The sequence below is a fragment of the Miscanthus floridulus genome, chromosome 3 (assembly GCF_019320115.1).
Source record: "Miscanthus floridulus cultivar M001 chromosome 3, ASM1932011v1, whole genome shotgun sequence".
NCBI classification, from domain to species: Eukaryota; Viridiplantae; Streptophyta; class Magnoliopsida; order Poales; family Poaceae; genus Miscanthus; species Miscanthus floridulus.
Genome location: NC_089582.1, coordinates 12343893 through 12352795, shown reverse-complemented (window position 1 = coordinate 12352795; position 8903 = coordinate 12343893). Strand labels below are relative to the sequence as shown.

Genomic DNA, 8903 nt, shown 5'->3' with positions numbered 1-8903 from the left:
GTATTGACAACTAATTTTGTTGGCGGTCGTCCTCTTTTCCTATTTTGAGCTCTTGCATGTTCCTTTCGTTCCTTTCCCTCCTTTAGTTCCTTTCCCTCCTTTAGTTCATTTTTCTCCTTTCGTTCCTTTCCCTCCCTTCGTGCTAGCCTCAGGGTTTGGAGTTTTAGTCTCTATTATCTGAACATCGCTTGCATTTTCATCCTGTTCGTGCTGGCGTTGTTCGTCCGGATTGTTCGCATAGTACTGTTCCTCCTAAGAATCATCAAGAAAAATGTTAGACCCAGCATATTTTATACAGTCTGGTATAAGTTGTTCCAATTGGATCATTTTTAATATGAATTAAAAGTTCAGACCGTGATGGGCCAAACTTTTCCTCTGTGTGTAACCCTCTTCTTCCTCGTCCTCAAGAGACGGGATCTGCTTCTTGCGGCACTCTTCTTGGCCATCTTCTTCTTCTTTGGCCCTCTCTCGTCGTCCGCATCCACACGACAACTGGCATTCCTCTTGTACCGACTCACGCCACAGTGTGGACAGCTCTGCAAGTTCTCATACTTGCCCCGATATAGGATACAGTGGTTAGGACAGCCATGGAACTTTTTAAGCTTCATCGCCACTAGCCGGATAAGCTTCTTCGCTCGGTTGGTATTGGCGAGCACCTTGTTACCCCCTGGGTATGTGTCAGCAAGGATACATAACAGGTCATTGAAGCTAGTGTCGGACCAGCCATGGCGAGCCTTCAGCATCAGCATCTGGAGGTTAAAACACAGCGCCGTCCAGTGCTTCGGACAATCCTTATAGAGGGGATCAATTGCCTCCTGCTTCATCTCTCTGAAATTCTCCAGCCATCTCAGGCTCCCAAACAGAATGTCGTCGTGGTCAAGACGGTTAGCGATTGACTCAAAAAGGTCCGCAGTCTCGGTATCCCTCACTGGCTCACCACCATCACCATCATCGTCGTCAGTCGTGTCTTGGAGTAGATCATCCATTGTGACATAATCATGATCTGCATTGTCATCGCCAGTAGCAGCATTGTCGTGCCCGCCGGTCACTGCTGATGAGGTTTGTTGTTCAGCATTCACTGCCGCCGTCGTCGCTGTCGACGAGTTCCCTCTTCCAGATGCACCGGCACTCGGATCCTCTGCTTCCCCATGAAACTTCCAAATGGTGTAATCCTCGACGAAACTGTACCGGATCAAGTGAGATTTCACCGTGTCGTCTCCGTGGGCAAGAAGGTTCTTGCAGCTCTTACACGGACAGATGGTGAGTTCCTGCTTTCGACTCAGACGATGCCTTTTGGCAGCGGCAATAAACTTTGTCACATGTTCCAGGAAAGCTGGATCTAGCCTCGATGTCTTGTACATCCATTCCCTGTCCATGACCGCGAACACCTTGCACACACAACAAACAACGAAAATGGCACATATAAGCACAGCAGTACAGAAAAAGACAACCGAGTAGCTCTAGATCTGATGATTTCTCTCTCCTCCAAATAGATCTAGATCTAGATCTTGAGAAAAAGCACCCAAATCATGGGAAAGAGAGAGGATTGAGGGTTTGAGAGCGAGAATCAACCTCTTGCGATGCCCCCTTCAACAAATCCAAGGGCAAAGCCTCTCCCCCTAGAAAATGGCCACTTTTTAGGGTTTTGAGGTCAAAACCCAAAAAAATGAAGGAGGAGCCATGGGGAAGAAGGGTGGGTGCGGCTGCATTTATAGCCCAGACTTAACCGAGGCGGGCACTATAAGGAAACCGCCTCGGTTAATCGCCTATTAACTGAGGCGGTTGCTTTAGAACAAACGACGTGGTTAATCGATTAACCGAGGCGGTTGCCCTATAGTGCTCGCCTCGATTAATACTGATTAACGGAGGCGGTTGGCTTAGGGCAACCACCTCGGTTAAACGATTAACCGAGGCAGTTACGTTAGGGCGACCGCCTTGGTTAATAAGCATTAACCGAGGCGGTTTCTCTATAGTGCCCGCCTCGGTTAAGGATTAACCGAGGCGGTTGCTGGCCTGGCTGCCCTGCCTCGAATAACTGAGGCGGACAACCAGGTCAACCACCTCGGAGCCCATTTGGTAAACGTTGTGTAAAAGATTTTGTGTAGTAGTGTGTTTAAAGGTGGTAGACAAGATTCGTCGTAATTTCCTTTGGAGAGGCAGGAAGGAGACAAATGGTGGACACTGTTTGATTGCATGGCCCAAGGTTTGTCGTCCGAAGGAATTAGGAGGTTTGGGTATCTTGGACCTACAGAAATTTGGTTGGGCTCTCAGGGTTAGATGGCTGTGGCTGAGTAAAACTGAACCTGATAAGCCATGGGCAACCTTCCTTGTCACAATTCATGGGAATGCCCAAGCTCTTTTTGTCTTGGCTGTGACCACAGAGGTTGGCAATGGGGCAGACACTAAGTTCTGGACTGATAAATGGTTGAATGGGTCTTCTATTGAGCTACTGGCCCCTCGTCTATTTGCATGTGTTCCAAAAAGGCGGGCAAGAAGGCGCACTGTTAGGGAAGCGCTAATGGATAATAGTTGGGTGCAGGATATTCGAGGCCACCATTTTGTTGCAGTCTTGGCTGAATATCTAGATATTTGGGACTTGGTCCAGGAAGTAGTACTTCAACCTGAGGTTAACCATGTTAACAAATGGAAATTTGAGACTTAAGGAGAATTCTCTACCAAATCGGCGTGTGAGGCGTTCTTCCTTGGAGCAATCCTTTTTGAGCCAAGCAAATTGATTTGGAGTAATTGGGCTCCTAGGAATTGTAAATTTTTCCTCTGGTTAGTAGCACATAACCGTTGTTGGATGGCTGATAGACTTGCTCGACGTGGTCTGCCCCACCCTGAACATTGCCCATTTTGCGACCAGAAGGATGAAACAATTCAGCACCTCCTGTGTTCATGTGTCTTCTCACTGCAATTTTGGCACCAGCTGCTCCGTCGTTCTGGATTACCAGATGTTGCACCTCAACCAAGTTCGGCAAGGTTCTTTGATTGGTGGCAACAAGCTGGCAGCACTTTCAACAAGGACGTTGGGTAAGGCTTTAACTCGCTGGTCATGCTGGGGGCTTGGATCCTTTGGAAGGAAAGGAACAACATTGTGTTTAATGGTGTCTCGCCCAGGTTGGATCGGGCACTTCTCCTTGCACAGGATGAGGCAGATCACTGGATGCTGGCAGGCGCCAAGGGTCTCAGAGGTCTGGTGGCTGCTGCTAGTCGTGGTGGTCGTTAGCGGCTCCTGTAGTTGAGGTTTTGGTCATTTCTTAATATAAACAGGCGTGTTTGTAACAAAAATGTCCTGAGGTGTGTGTGGTGTGAGTTTTGTATTGGCTATTTTGAGCCTTCCTTTTTTCTCTATCTTAATGCAATGATACGCAGCTCTCATGCGTATTTCAGAAAAAAAAAAACACTGCTTATCACAGAACCATACAAGTTCGTTCCTCTTTGTTTGTTTCACTTTCCTGAAAGATTCATCAGTCAGCAGTATGGTTCTGCACTTTGAGTTCCTGTCTGGAATGAAGCTAGACTGCAGCATGTGCTGATGGTGAATCATGGGTTCGTCTTGCTTGTCGTGAAGGATGAACAGTGTTCAGGCCAGGCTTCCATTCTAACTGAAGCCATATTCTATGCTTGACTGTCAGGGGCTTTGGTCCTCCCTGGCTCCCTACTCGGGAACAAAGCGTGCTCTGTGATGCTGAACTTGGCTGTGTTGGCATCATTATAAAGTGCCTGGTCCAGTTCAATTCAGTTCAGTTTGAGCATGCCAGATTGCCAGTATGCTGTAGCTGTATGCGTGTGTGGTGAATAAATTGAAGAGCTCCTGAAAACATAAAAATGGCTGTTTGGTTCAGTTTCTGTACAAAAGTTTTTTACCCTGCTGCCCTCTACTACCTCACTTCTTCAGGTCATGTCTTTCATATCCAACTATATATATTTTTTACCCTGTGGTCAGCAGCTCGACGTTTGTGTGCTCCGTGGAAGGGCAGGCATGCAAGTATACTATTTTTCACTGACTATATATTTCTGTGATTCAGCCATGAACTTCATAAGACCAAGCATACATGCGAATCTTTGTTTTTAGTTTGAAAGAGAAGTTTCAATCTGCCAGTACCATCTCAGTTGAAAACACTTTCCTTCCTTGTGCTTTATTCTTTGGTATATGCAGAGCATGACTATTATAAAGATCGTATGTTCTGAAAACATGGATTTAGGACTATTTTACATTGATATTTCAGAAAAATCAGCATTCCTCGATCTCTTAGGTTTGTTACTTGCTCACATATCAGGAGTGTACTTTCATTAAGTTTCAGTTCTTCTATTCTATTGCAATTTACAGATGTTGTATACCAAAAAAAGGAAAAAAGAATGTGCTACCTCCAATATGGTACCGTTACATTTTGCTGCACAAAAGTATCGAACGGCAATGGTGATCACTTCCTTTCTCCTATTGCTTTGTTTAATTCAAACTTTCGGAGCTGCACAAAAGTTCAGCTTGAGTAACAGTAAGCTGGTGTGCTCTGTCTTTAGCTCTGTATAACTGTGTGTATCCGTGTGTGGTGAATATTTGAAGAGTTTCTGGATAAGTAACTAAAACTGGATCTCTTGTTCAGTTTCTGCATGCACAGATGTAACTAGTTGGCGTCCATTCAGAGCATAAACCATTTGCCGAAACGCAGCAACTTGGAGAGCAGCATTAACAGTCTTTTTTTTTCGAAAGCGTGCATTAGCACGTGCTTCATTAAGTGAAAGTGGAAAGTTTTACAAGCTCCAAGGATAGCCACGGCGAGGAGCCGTACACATCTTGGACGACCACATAACACAAATCACCAACTAGTGGTGGGGAATTAATGTTGTACTAAGTAACCGATGGCGCGACAAGGTGGAGGTGGGGGGCATAGCAAGGTATTAATAGCCCATTTGGCACGGTTCATCCAAAACGGCTTCACCGGTGAAGCTAAAGCCGGTAAAGCCAGAAAAACTGGCTTTTCCTGGCTTCTAGTTCATTTTAATCACGGTTTACAAAACGGCTTCACGCTACAGTGTCTCGATTTGCGCAAAATAGATGAAGCCGAAGCCGGCATAAGCCGTGCCAAAAGGCCCTAAGCCGCCAAAGCTGTGAGCAACGCTAGGCATCCGTAGCTCGCACCGATCCCGGCGTTCGCCTCGTCCAGGATGCAGTAGAGCAGCTCGGGCGGCGTCAAGGACCTGTGGTCGAAGGGGCGGCGGTTCCTTTCCTTCCACAGACCAGGACACAAGCAGCACAAGCGAGTCGAAACTTCGGCGGAGGGCTTGCGGCAGTGTAGCCCGACCCAGCAGCCACCAGTCGAGCAGGCAAGAATCTTGCTGAGGTGCTGTGGCGAGGGAGCCCAAGGAATGCAGCAAACAAGACCATACCTCGCGGGCATAGACACAAGAGCAAAGGAGGTGGTCTGTTGTTTCGTCAAGCTGATCGCACAAGGCGCATGCCACGTCCAACTGGAGTCCATGCCGTTTCCTCCGCTCCGCTGTCCACAGCCGACCATGCAAGGCGATCCAAAAGAAGAACTTCACCTTTGGTGGAACCGCCGCACGCCAAAGTTTCTTGGCCCCCGCCATCACTAATACAGGATGGCTTTGTTGTCCCGGGCGGTAACGACCTTTAGTCCCGGTTACCGCGCCGGGACAACGATCCCGGGACTAAAGGTGGAACCTTCAGTCCCGGGTCATCGAGCCGGGACTAGTCCCGGTTGGTGTTACCGATCGGAACTAAAGGCTCTCCAGCCGAGCAAACGTGGTCACGCCCTTTAGTCCCGGTCGGTAACCCCAACCAGAACTAAATGTTCCTTTTCTTTTTCTTTTTTTTGTTTAATTTGTTTTCAGTTCAGTTACACATATTTATTTAATATATAATATGTTTTTATCTACGTATTCTACGCTGCTAATATAAATACACGCACGCATATAATTACATCTAATTCTCATCTCGAGCATTATTATATTTGAATAAAGTATGAAACTATATATATTATAGATATATATGTATATATATACAACACTTTCATAATCTTGTTCTCGAAAATAACGATATCAATAAACATTTAATTTACATAGTTTATTCCTTAGGATCAAAGTAGAACTCGCCGTTGGGATTTAGCACTTTTTCTAGAAGAAATCCTGCTATTGACTCTTGAACTACTTTCAGATGGTCTTTTTGCATGACCCTTTGTTTCAACCATTCAGTCTTGCATTTGAAATAAAAGGAAAAGTATTAATATATATATATATATTCATTTAAAAATAAATAAAAAATTGATATATACGTACTCTGAGGACATCTTTAGGAGTTCTTCTTATGTGCGCAGTGATAAATTCACAAACGTAGTATCCACACAAGTTATTACCTGGTTACTGCCGCAAACACCACTGTACGAGAAGAAGATTATTCTCATCATCTCACACGTAAATTGAAGTACGATATAGTAATTAAACACGTGGGGAAGTATATATAGTACAACTTACTGGTATTTCAACTACATTAAGTGGTGCCTTGCAATCCTTGCGGTGTTGCCGAATAAACTCTTTCCAAACCCTATGCGACCAATAATGTACGATCGTTAATAAATTATGGCAAAGTCTATTCAATAATAGTCGTGCGCGAGAGATCGAAATTACCCCTGGATAATGTCTATCATATCTTGGTATAGTGCCCGCTCTTTTCTCAACGAGTCCAAGATTACTAACCGACTTGAGTTTAACTCAATGACAATGAGTATCCAGTGAAACCTGCATTGGTTTATACACACACATACATGCATATAAGTTGTATTGATATTACATAAAATGTGTAGACTATATTATTATTAACACTTACTCAAAGTTGTACGGGAAAAATATTGTTGTCTTATCGTGCTGCTTCACAAAAAACTTCATGATATTCTTCTGTGCTTCAGATACCCACTGCTCCTTGGCAATAATATCGGTTTTGAATACGATATAAGGATCAATGAAGCCAACATTGGTGTCTTGTATTCTTTGGAGCTCTGACATCTAGAATCTGTATATAAATATAAGTTACATGTGAGGATAATTATATACACGTACGCGTGGAAGTGAGTTTATTAAATAAAAGTAAGAATCACTTACAAACAAAAACAGCTAATGATTGATTTGTCCAGAGCGTCCATGTGGTATAGTTGATGCAATTCTTCGAAACTAATATGTAAGATGTCATCGCCACAGAAGTAATGATGGTCTCTAAATCTGACAAAGATCCACTCCTCACCCCTGCCACACGCCTGCATGTACCATTTGTTGAGCAAGTACATTTGCGTACCCAATTCATTCAGAGCCGCAGGGTTGTACAGACTTTTGCCAAATTTATAAGTCTTCCAGGTATCAACTTCCAGGTTCTGGATTGTAGCTTTGCCCGTCAATTGATCCAAGGTTAAACCAGTTAGTTCAAAAAAAGCATTAAGGTCTTGAACCGACACTTCTCCAGAGTTGTCTGGTCGATAGACTTCTATGTTGGAACCATATTCATTAGCAACAACAAGATTTTGCATTGGTTGCTTCTGTTGTCCGAGCTGTGGGACATCCTTCCCTGATGCTCTTTTCCTTTTCTTATCTGCATCATGTGACTTCATGAGGGAGCGGTCATAGTCTGATAGTGGCGGAGGCTTACGAAGTTTAAGCATCTTTTTCTTGTGAGCTTCGACCTTCTGTCTCAGCAGATCTCGTGGTATGTAAAAGTACGGCTTCTCATTAAGCTTCGCTTGTCTCTTCTTTTCGATATCTATAAAAAAATCTTTCACTTTTTTGTCTTCTTCAGCTGCTATTTGCTCATCAGTCTTTTCAAGAAGTATTTCTTGAGAAATAACTCTTTTTTTCGGGGTCTTCTTTGCCGCCGGGACCTTAGACGTCTCTGTAGTGCGTCGCTGTGGAGGGGGTGGGGGCGGTGTTGGAGACCGGCGTGGAGGCGATGAGGCCGATATTGGAGACCGGCGTGGAGGCGTTGGAGATCGTTGTGGAGGCGGTGGGGCCGGTGTAGGAGTTGGAGATCATTGTGGAGGCGATGGGGCCGGTGTAGGAGTTGGAGATCGCCGTGGGGATGAAGTCGTCTCGCCCCCCGCGACGCTGTGATGAGATGGGGAATGAATGATTGGGCTAGGCTGGGGGGAGACCCTGCTACAAAAACAAGTTGTGAGTCAATTATTTTTGAAGCCAATAGAAAATTAATGGAAAATAATATTTCATTCACTTTCATTCGTACCTAGGGTGAGGTAGGGGAAGCGGTGGCACCTCAGGAATGATGATGAAGCGTTTGCGCCATTGAATAAATGTCTTCTCTGCTTCTCCTAGTGTCTTCTCCCCATCACTGCCTTCAATGTCAAGAGGAACATTGCTGTAATCTTTGAGCACTCTATCGACCGAGACGCTAGCATATCCAGGTTGAATAACTGACCCATGGATTCTTGGTGTCTTCGTTCGGTCTATTGGAGATACAACCCCGATAGCCACCATGATTGATGCATTATTACCATCTGGAATGTGCAGCTCACATGTTGTTAGAGGCTCGGTAATGTCATCAACAGAGAAGCGCAACCCAACATCATCTTGAATAACTGGCAGCTCCGTGGAAGCACAACTGCTTTTCATCTAACCAACGGGGCTAATGGTGACTCCCGGCGTTGATTGCGATTGCATTTGACTCATTGCTAGCTGCACTTGCCTCTTGATCTCCTCCTCCATTCTTGCCTCAAGAGATTTTTCTCGTTCACGTGATTCAAGCAATGCTTGTCGTGACTCATTAACAAATTGCTCCAATACACGGATTCGGTCTGCCTCCTCATCCTTCTTTCTCTGGCAGCTTCTGTAGGTATCCTTGTCTGCTAGGATTGCTTGTAGCCATGGAACCGCCCCATAGCCTC

At 45.1% G+C, this 8903-nt stretch overlaps 1 long non-coding RNA gene across 1 annotated transcript; it reads right to left on the bottom strand.

The window, feature by feature from the left end:
- Window positions 1–6495: 6495 nt before the first annotated feature.
- On the bottom strand, window positions 6496–6894 carry LOC136541382 (uncharacterized). The gene is made up of 3 exons (XR_010780348.1): window positions 6848–6894; window positions 6649–6759; window positions 6496–6565 (listed from the first exon to the last, which is right to left on the bottom strand). It is a non-coding gene; the product is annotated as an uncharacterized lncRNA (long non-coding RNA).
- Between the last annotated feature and the right edge of the window lie 2009 nt (window positions 6895–8903).